Genomic DNA, 11,109 nt, shown 5'->3' with positions numbered 1-11,109 from the left:
TACCAGAGAGTTCTTCTTTTGCCCCTAATTCATGAGAAACACATTAATCAGCCACATCATCTTGTAATTGACTACAACAGTTTAGAATAGGCTGAACTCAGAACTCAAAATCCATCTTAAAATGGGGTCTTATAGCAGGTCTACAAAACTTGCATTTTCCAACACCTCTTCCTGCTGTAAACTGAAACTCCCTCCCTCTCTCTCTCTCTCCAAAGAGAATATCATGCTTTTTTGGTCTCTGTTTGCAAAACCACATGACCCCTCTTAGAACAGCAAACTTCAGCCAGACTTGGATCACTGGCACTGGCAAAAGATTAATCAGTTTCTGATTGTGGACATCTGTTCTTTTAAAGAGAATAGTCCATTTCAATTCCACAATATTAGTCCAATTAACATCTACTTGTGAAGTCTTCATAGACACTCTTCAAAGACTCTGTAGACATGGAGTCTCTGCTTTGGCTTAGCTCCTGCATTTCAAATGTCTTTTGTGAAATGTTTATGCCTCTTGTGGAATGTAAGCTAATGCCTAAACTAAACCCCCCACAACCTATACCTTTTTAAGATATATTTTTATCATAATTTTATTAACCCATTCCTTAACAACATATCTCTGTAGTCTGGACATGTGAAAATAATGGATCCCAGAGTGTGAATAGCTTTCTCATTGTAGATGCTCTGATTCTTTCAAATGATTCCTCAATTCAATAATGTAGACTTCCATGATTACTGGAGTACATGCTCATAGCTCCAAACTGTGATCGGTAATTGGACTCAAATGTCACTTGAAGAAACCATGCACATAGTTCAGTCTTTGTCAGCTCACCTCAACAGAAGATGATAAAATTACCTGTCCATTCAATGAATCAAGGTATCAGAACACACACACATACAAACTCAACATCATGTGATGAGGTACATACAGGACATAAGAATCTGGTTCTCCAAGAAAAAGTTTAAAAAAAAGTGAAGAGACTGCAAATAAATCTTTGGAAACTATTCTTAAACAGACAGAGAATACTTTATAAATGTCACCTCAAAAAGATAAGGATGTTGTTGGCCTGTTTGGAGTGCAACAAAAAAAAAGGACTACAAGAAAGGATTTCAGATGGATCCGGGCACTGTGGTGAAGACTTCTACCTGAGTGGCAGTAATGCAGAGAACTGTAGTGGGATGATGAGGAAGATGAAGACGTGTTACTGCGCATGCGTGGGAATATGAACAGACCGTTAAAGAAGGCAGCCTGTTTGAAACGCTGCCTCTATAAGCTGGTTACTCAACAGTACTCCAGGCCAGTCATGAAGAGGAGGAGGAAGCAGAACAGAAGCAAGAAGAAGATGAAGAAGAGGAAAAGATAGGGCTGCTGTTAAAGATATTAAAGTTAAAATGCCAGTTAACATTCAGAAATTAAGCACTTTAATAATTATGAAGGAGCTGAAACAAGTAAGAATGGACATAGATAATTTTTTTATCCCAAATTAATTTACTTGAATTAAGTTTGGATGATCAAAAAGAGTTGGCTGCAACTTTCACATTGACTGAGGTTAGGGAAGCATTAAGTTCTCTACAGAGTAATAAGTCTCCAGGAGAGGATGGTTTCCAGCTTGAATTTTACAGAGTTTAAAGATTTATTAATTCTTTGTAGCGGCTCATCAGAGGCTTAATCAAACTAGCTTGGGAGGTTCCGAGTGATGTCATCACACATCACAATTATGTGATGACATAATTTGGAATGTGTGGGGCTTTCAAAAGCTGCAGGTGATTGAGTAAATTACTTTTACTGAACTTCGACTCAATTATATCTGATCATTTTCTCGTTCTTCATTTCGAACTGCGACACAGTTGCTACATTGGTGACCCTCGACAGGCCCAAATGGATTTTGGACCTGACATGGATAGCACAGCAGTTTTTCTCAAATTGTCTGTCTTTAGGACCACACAACCTGAAGTTTGGTTCAGACAGTCTGAGGTGCAGTTCTACATTTGCAAGAGAGAAGTGTACTTCACTAAGTATTATCATTTGGTAAGCGTCTTGACCAGGACATGACTGGTTGAGTAGTGGATTTCCTTTGTGACCCACTAATTCTCAGCGTACGAAGCCCCAAAAGCCCTTCTTTTCTGGATTTATGGTTTCTCACAGCATGACTGAGCTGCATAGCTCCTCCATATTGATGGCCTGGGGGACTGTGTCCCTTTGGAATTAATGAATGATATGCTGGCATTGGCAGACAGCCATAGGCCTTGCTTGTTTTTCAAGCAGTTGTTTTTAGAGCATATGCCAGAAGACATCCACCTCATGTTGGCTGACGAGGACTTTGATAACCTTCGAACAGTGGCCACTCTTGCAGACATTCTGTGGTGTGCAAACCAGCAAGGCGCAAGGCCCACAGAAATTAGTGCTGTGTCACACCCAAAGGCCTGGGCTCCACAAGAACTGGTGATGAGGGTGCATGCTCCCCTGGACAAGCAGGACTCCATGACAACAACCTGGTGTTTTTACCATCAATGCTGGGGTTCTGAAGCTCTCTGCTGCCGACCACCTTACACTTTTCAGGGATTACGCCATGGCCAGTTGTCGCTAATGGCTACTGCGGTTGGAAACCATAACAGCCTACTCTACTCCTGGACAAACTCTCCCAACACAAATTTCTAGTCAACACGGGTGTGGAGGTTAGTGTCTTTCTTCCTTTAGGCTTTGACACCCATATCAGCACCATGGGTCTGATGCTCACTGGAGTGAATAACAGTTCAATTTTTATGTACAGCACACGGACTATGCCCCTCTGAAATTCGGCGACAATAAGTTCATATTGAAGTTCATTGTTGCTACTGTGTCCTGGCCATGGCTGGGTGCTGACTTCCTCAGAGTCCACTCACTGATGGTGGACTTAAAAGGGCACTGGTTGGTGAACACCACAACGTTCCAATCTCTCCACCTTGGAAAAGCCAAACTAATTGTCCTGTCCCGCACCTAGACACCGTGGAATACTCAAACAACGAATTCGCCAAACTTCTTGCAGAGTTTCCGGACATTGTCACTCCTCAGTTCTCCACTGCCACACCCAGATATGGCATCGTACACCACATCCTCACCCAAGGAACATTTCTATACACCCGAGCCCAATGCCTGCCGCCCGACAAATTGTGGCTTGGCTTGCAAAACAAGAGTTCCACAAAAGGAAGGAATTTGAAATCATACGCAGGTCTGATAGCCTGTGAACCTCCCTGCTACATATGGTGCCCAAAGCCCTTGGAAGCTGGAGACTTTGTGAGGATTACCACTGTAGTCGGCTACCCTGTGCCCTGTCAGAAATAAAACTTCTCACACATGAGTCTCTTTAAAACTGATGACACGACAAGCTTTATTTACAAGTCTGCAGAGTTGGACTCAACTGGCTTCTCACCAGTTAAGCCCCGATACATACAGTGCATTGATTTTTATACCCTTATTGTTTGCCCTTCCCCTTCTTATTAATACTGTTTTAATTGGTTAGTATTGCAAAAGCATTCTAAGTATAACTGCATTTTTAATTATCACGTTCGTTACGTACGCTGTGAACTCTACATACACTAAATTCTGTTTCTCACCCTTCTTATCAATCTTTTGTCTCCTGCATGTCTCTCACTATGACCATGAAAAGATATGTTTTTAAAAAAACATATCCAGCTGAACCTTCTGTCCTTGGCTGCTAGTAAGCTCCCTGTCCGTTCTGGCTTCCCTTTTTATGATTAATCATCACATTTTAACTTAAGTAATTTTAACCTAAATTCTCAATATAACAATCCACCCCTTTCTCTCTTTAAAATGTGTGTAATATATATAGATATGAATTCATCCGTGGACCCCCGCAGACCCAACAATTGGTTACATTAAAAGTTCCTGCAATTTTAGTTGCAAGATCTACAAAAAGGTTATCTCCCCCAACTGTATTACCGAAACTTTCATGGTTATTTGGATGGACTCGAACTAAGTCCGGCTGTCTTAAAGGGGCAGGCACTTTCGAGTGTGGAGTGGAACTTTTCATTGGAACAGTACGCTGGTGTATGCAAAACCAGAGTCCATCAGGGCATGGTGGGCCTGAGTCACCCTTCCAACGGTAAAGAGGGAAAGGAGTGGTATTAGGAATCTGTATATAATGACCCATATTATTTCCTTCTTTTTCCACACAAGGGGTATATGGATGTTGGGTGGTATTTTCTGCCCAGCATTTCTCAGGAACTGAGGTATGGGAAATAAAATTACCCTCCTTTCTTCCCCAAATGTGGTCCTGAAACAGGACCACTGTGTCTCTGCATTTCTTACATTTCACACCTGATAAAGACATAGGCAAACTAAGAAAAATCAAAGAACATAACAATAACATTGTGAATCAAGTCTTTCTGCGAAATCGCAAGGTAAGAGGTTTTTCTCCAGGAACACAAGTCCAATCTGAGTTTGTATCAGGGTCCTGAGGCGCCTCTACAGGTCCCTTAAATCTGGATGCGTGCGTCCACCCCTTCTCTCTTGTTCGTGCTGCAGCCTCTGTAGTTAAGAGAACTTGGTATGGACCTTCCCACTGGGGCTGGAGTTTTTCAGTTTTCCAGGTCTTGATGAGAATCCAATCTCCTGGTTCCACTTTGCGTAAAGAAAATTCTAGAGGCGGTGTTTGTGCCAATAGTCCTCTCTTTCGTAAATCTGTAAGAGAGCGTGACAGTGCCTGTAAATAGTTCCTAACAAATATATCCCCTTCCCCCAAGGTGGGACACCCCTCAACTGTACTCCAGAAGGGAAGCCCAAACATCATTTCATAAGGGGACAATCCTACATCTTTTCGTGGGGCAGTACGAATTCTCAATAAAGCCAGGGGCAGACACTTTATCCAAGGCATTTTAGTTTCCACCATTAATTTTGTCAATTGCATTTTTAGGGTTCCATTCATACGTTCAACCCTCCCTGAGCTTTGTGGATGCCAAGGGGTATGCAATTTCCAAGAGACCTGTAATGCATTACAAATCAATTGCTGGATTTTTGAAGAAAAATGTGGACCCCTGTCTGAGTCTATAGAATCCATTATACCATATCTGGGGATTATCTGCTCTAGGAGGAGGCGAGCTACTGTAGAGGCTGTAGCATTTACTGTTGGGAAGGCTTCCACCCATCAAGTAAAGTGATCTATTATCACCAACAGATACTTCCATCTTTGGACTTGAGGTAACTCTGTGAAGTCGATCTGGATACGTTGAAAAGGGCGTATGGCTAATGGTTGACCTCCCATGGTCCCTGTCCTCATTACCTTGTTATTAATTTTTGTGCATAGGTGACAATTCTGCACCTCCTGTTGGGCCAAGGTGTAGATTCCCTTACACACATATTCTCGAAGCACTGTGTCACATAAGGCTTGGGTGCCCCAGTGGCTCTGATGATGCAGGTGTTTTAAAATATTGCGAGATATTTCTTTATTTAGAACCATTCTTCCATCTGGTGTCTTCCATGTTCCATCAGGCAGCTGGCTTGCGCCCAGCTGAGCCATGTCCTTTTCTTCCTTAGCAGTGAAAATGGGAGCCTTCTTTATGCCTTGTCTTATTGGGATTAAGGTCAGCAAACGGACTTCTTGTTGCATGGCTGCCCTTTTGGCTTCTTCATCAGCCAGTCTGTTTCCATCAGAGGGTATCTCCCCTCTGATGGCTTGGTATGTAGACCACTGCTATTTCCTGGGGTAATGTCAAGGCTTCTAAAGTCAGAGTAATCATCTGTTCGTGTGCCAATTCCTTTCCTCTTGATGTAATTAGACCACGCTCCTTCCAGATCTTACCAAAGGTATGCACTACCCCGTATGCGTATTTGGAATCAGTGTAAATCGTTCCAATTTTCTTTGCCAGTATTCTGAGGGCTCTCTGCAAGGCATATAGTTCACAGGATTGTGCTGACCAGCTTCCGGGTAGTCTCGTGGATTCTACTACTTTCCAAGTATTTCCTTCTATTATAGCATACCCACTTCTTCTCATTCCGTCAACACATCTGGCGGAGCCGTCAATGTAGAATTCATATCCTTCTCCCAGCAGAGTATCGCAAAGGTCTTCTCGGGTCTTGGTCTGAAGATCTGTCAACTCGACACAGTCGTGCTCCACCTCTCTCTCTGTTTCACTGCCGTATAAAAAGTGAGCTGGGTTGCAGCTATTAATCTTTGCAAACTGTAGATCTTCTCCGACTATTAAAATGGTTTCATACTTTAATATGCGAGAATCAGTCAGCCATCGATGGGCAGTTTGTGTTAATAAAACACTCACAGAATGGGAGGTGTACACAGTCATCTTTCCTCCAAAAGTAAGTTTACGTGCTTCCTCTACCAACAGAGCAGCAGCCGCTACTCCCTGGATACACATCGGCCATCCGCGAGACACTGGGTCCATCATTTTGGAAAGGAAAGCCACTGGGTGTCGCTGACCGCCTTTTTCCTGTGTTAAAATTCCCACAGCTGTTCCTTGGTTATGAGTGACAAATAGCTGGAAGGGCTGTTTTAAAGAGGGCAGAGTGAGTACCGGGGCTCGTGTCAGGCGATGCTTCAAGTCCTCAAACCATCCCTCCTCCTCCTGGGTCCATTTCAATGGATATTCATTTTAATTTGTCAGCTTTTCATACATAAACTTCACCAAAGCTGAGTAGTCCTCTATCCATAACCTACAGTAACCTAAGAGTCCCAGGAATTGTCTTATTTCCTTCTTATTACGGGGTAACGGCATTCTAGTGATTCCCGCAATCCGTTCAGGGGTAATCCGTTTCTATCCTTTACTTATCTGGTGTCCCAGATATACCACAGTTCTCTCAACGAACTGTAACTTGTTCCTGGACACCCGTAGACCCTTTTTCCCCAGATAATTCAAGAGTCTAATTGTATCCCCCCTCATTTCTTGTTCCTTGGGTCCTGATAATAGTAAATCGTCCACATACTGCATTAGTTGGGAATCATCAGATTGTGGATAGTCCACCAGGATTTGTTCTAGCATTTGTCCAAACAGGTTCGGAGATTCAGTGAACCCTTGGGGCAATACAGTCCACCGAAGCTGTCTCCGTCTGCCTGTCCATGGATTTTCCCATTCAAACGCAAACATATCTCTACTTTCCTCTTCTAATGGACACGTCCAGAAGGCATCCTTCAAGTCGATAACACTAAACCACTCATGGTCTGGGGGAATCCGATTCATAATAGTATAGGGATTAGGCACCACTGGGTGGCGGGTCTGAACAATAGCATTCAAACTTCTTAGATCCTGAACTAGGCGATAGGATCCATCTGACTTTTTCACTGGGAGTATAGGGGTGTTATAAGGTGACATGCATTCTTCTAATAGTCCGTCTCGTATTAGAGTCTCAATTACCGGCTGTAGCCCTTTTCTCCCTTCCAAAGAAATAGGATACTGACGTTTCCTTACCGGCTGATGACCTGGTATTAATGTGACATGTAAAGGTGGGATGTCCAGACCTCCTCGATTTCCCTCCTTATACCAGACTCTCTCATCAATCTGCCGTTCATCCTCTTCCTTTAGAGCACAGAGGTGGACTCGCACTTCTCCGTCCACAGGGAGAGCACCCAAACCTAGGAGAGCCTGTAAGTCCCTTCCTAGGAGGTTAAATCCAGCCGACGGTAACAACAAGAGGTCTTGTACCCCTTCTCTTTCTTCCAGTTTCGCTGTTACTTGGGGAATTATTGATACCATTCTGGGAGCCCCTTCTATCCCAGAAATTGTCAAATTACTTTTTACAGGCTCAGTTCCGATTGGCACATTTATTACACTACTTCGTTCCGCTCCTGTGTCCACCATAAACACCACCTCTTCTCCATTGGGACCAATTTTTAGTTTTACCAGGGGTTCCCTCTTATACTTGGTCCCTAACATTTGGAACCCCTGACCCCCCTAATCTTCTTCCATAAGTTCGAGGGCACGCAATTCCCTCTTGTATCGGGGGCATTCCCTCTTAAAGTGTCCTTCCTCATTGCAGTAATAGCACTTAACGAACCTCCGGGGTCTTCCCTCTCTTGGATATCTTGGATTGTTTAGAGGAAGGTTTTGTTTTCTTTCCCCTCTGGATTCGGCATTCATCTGTCGGATAGTCTGTACCATAACCTTTGTCGCCCTCTTTTGATCTTCTTCTTCTCTCTGCACATATACTTTTTGCGCCTTTTTTAACAGGTCGCTTAGGGGTTTTTCGCTCCAGTCCTCCTCCTTTTCTAGTTTCTTTCTAATGTCCTGCCATGATTTGGAAACAAATTCAATTCGAATAAGCTGTTCACCCATTGGTGTACTAGGGTCCACGCCAGCATACTGTTGAACATTCTTTCTCACCCTCTCCAAAAAATCAGTAGGGGACTCATCTTTCCCCTGGTGGTTCCCAAATGCCTTGGTGAAATTGTGACCCTTTGGCACAGCCTCCCGTATCCCTTTAATTGTCCACTCTCTATATTGTCTCATACTTGCCAATCCCTCGGGTGTTCATTTGTCCCACCTGGGTTCATTTAAGGGATATTTTTGTTCATGGGGTCTGGGGTCCCCAGGTTGTTCATATTCCCACATGAGGAGGGCAGCCCGTCGAATCATCTGCCTCTCCTGGGGTGAGAATAATGTTCCCATTATTGCCTGCATCTCTTCCCACGTGTATGTGTTTGGTCCCAGGAATTGGTCGAGCTGTTCAGCCAGTCCTATAGGATCTTCCAATAACTTTTTCATTTCTTTCTTAAATCCCCGCACCTCTGTACTAGTTAGGGGAACATTCACATATCCCGTTCCCCCTCCCGGTCCTCCCATAGGAACTTCCCTCAGGGGATTTAGGCTTATTGAAAACTTTGATGGTCCTGGACCAGTCTGGGATCTTGTCCAGGGTCGGTTTACCGGTGGAAGTTTAGGGTCCGACTCCCTTAATTCATCCTTTTTTCCCCGGCCCCTTTCGGGGCAATCAGTTTCATCACCTTTCCCCTCCGGTAATGAGCTTTCCTCGGGCGCAGTAGGCACCAGGGGAATATAAGGAGGGGGAAGGTTGTCCAGAGGTTCCCACTTCTTTTCTCCCGCTACCCTCAATTTAAAACATTTTGTTAAGGATCCTGGCCAGGGAACCCAACAAAATGCATATGCTGACTCTTCTTGATTCACCTTTGGTCTCGAATTTACATATATGTTTAATGCTTGTCTAACCCAATCCTCATCAGATCCAAATTTCGGCCACCAGACCGAGGAACCTTTAATAGGTTGTTTCGACCAGAGGAGACAATATTGGACCATCTTTTTCTTGTTTTTGTCTCGATATCTTTTACTATCCCAATTTTCAAACATTCTCCCCAAAGGGCTGTCAAGGGGAACTCCCAGGAATTGTCCTGAATTTTCAGACGAGCCCTTAGATTTTGATCCTCCCATTTTCCCACCTAGATCTGTTTATCGTTGCTGAGGACCCTCTCGTTCTGGACCCTACTCCCTTCTTCTCAGACGCCTCGTCGTAGGTACTGTCCCTCCTTCGGTTACCGCTGAGGTTTCCCTGGGGTTGACCCCTCTCTTCTCGGCACTTCATCGGAGGTGCTGTCCCTCCTTCGGTTACCGCCGAGTTTCCCTGGGGTCTATCCTAGAGTCCCACGACAGGGTCCTCACGCCACGACAAAAGCTCTATACCTGATCTATTACGTTAGGTTTTTTATCCAAACAGGTGTATCCCGTTACACCTGTTACCCAATCCCCACACCACAATCGTAAGTCGTCACTTACCGGTGTCTTCCCGGGGATTGAACCGTCACCCTTCTCCTCTCCGTCTTGTCGTGTCACCTTGTCCGGATACCACTCGCTCAAGCCGCCCGAAGCGACGAGCAAGGGACTAGGAGCCGCTGAACTCAGCGGGGTGCACCACCTCCGATGTCCCTCTTCTCGCCTCCCCTCACGGCCGGAGTGTAGATCCCGGATGAGCCCCCATTTGTCAGAAATAAAACTTCTCACACATGAGTCTCTTTAAAACTGATGACACGACAAGCTTTATTTACAAGTCTGCAGAGTTGGACTCAACTGGCTTCTCACCAGTTAAGCCCCGATACATACAGTGCATTGATTTTTATACCCTTATTGTTTGCCCTTCCCCTTCTTATTAATACTGTTTTAATTGGTTAGTATTGCAAAAGCATTCTAAGTGTAACTGCAATTTTAATTATCACGTTCGTTACGTACGCTGTGAACTCTACATACACTAAATTCTGTTTCTCACCCTTCTTATCAATCTTTTGTCTCCTGCATGTCTCTCACTATGACCATGAAAAGATATGTTTTTAAAAAAACATATCCAGCTGAACCTTTTGTCCTTGGCTGCTAGTAAGCTCCCTGTCCGTTCTGGCTTCCCTTTTTATGATTAATCATCACATTTTAACTTAAGTCATTTTAACCTAAATTCTCTATATAACATGCCCCATATACAGGACTTTACAGCTAATCTTAATGGGACCAGGATATTTTCTAAAATTGATGATGCGTGGGTACCACCAAATACCTATAAACCCAGAGAATGTGACAAGACCACCATCATAACACCGTTCAGCCTTTTTGAATTTTTGAGAATGCCTTTTGGGCTCAAAAATGCTGCACAAACATTCCAGCGACTAATGGATGCAGTGTGGCGTGGCATGGACTTCCTTTTAGTCCAATTGGATGACATGCACGTCGCCAACCACTCCCACAAACAGCACCTGCAGCATCTGCGTTCACTCTGCCGCTGCCTACAGGCGTTTGGGCTAACTGCTAGCCCTGCCAAGTGCAAATTTGGACAGTCCTCTATCGAATTCTTGGGACATCAGATCAGCAGCCGGGGTGTCATTCCATTGCCTGGCAAGGTGGAAGCCATCCTTAAATTCACAAGGCCTGATACCATCAAAGGACTCCAGGAATTTGTGGGGCTGGTCAATTTCTATTGCAGCTTTCTACCCTCTGCAGCTCATATTATGAAACCCCTTTTTGACTTCATGTCCAGTGGTGCCAAAGAACTCGAGTGGACAAAGGAGAGGATGGTAGCATTCCAGCAGACCAAAGACACCATCGTGAAGGCAACATTGGTGGTCCATCCACAAATGGATACACCAACTGCCTTGACAATAGGTGCATCCCACGTGGCAG

General features: G+C 44.3%; 1 long non-coding RNA gene across 1 annotated transcript; it reads right to left on the bottom strand.

Moving 5' to 3' along the window:
• Window positions 1-3,332: 3,332 nt before the first annotated feature.
• Window positions 3,333-10,592, bottom strand: LOC138741178 (uncharacterized). The gene is made up of 2 exons (XR_011343371.1): window positions 9,724-10,592; window positions 3,333-6,489 (listed from the first exon to the last, which is right to left on the bottom strand). It is a non-coding gene; the product is annotated as an uncharacterized lncRNA (long non-coding RNA).
• Window positions 10,593-11,109: the final 517 nt, after the last annotated feature.

Source organism: Narcine bancroftii, chromosome 8 (assembly GCF_036971445.1).
Source record: "Narcine bancroftii isolate sNarBan1 chromosome 8, sNarBan1.hap1, whole genome shotgun sequence".
In the NCBI taxonomy this organism is placed as follows: domain Eukaryota; kingdom Metazoa; phylum Chordata; class Chondrichthyes; order Torpediniformes; family Narcinidae; genus Narcine; species Narcine bancroftii.
Note: the sequence above shows the minus strand (reverse complement) of the source record. Positions and strands in the feature narration are given on the sequence as shown.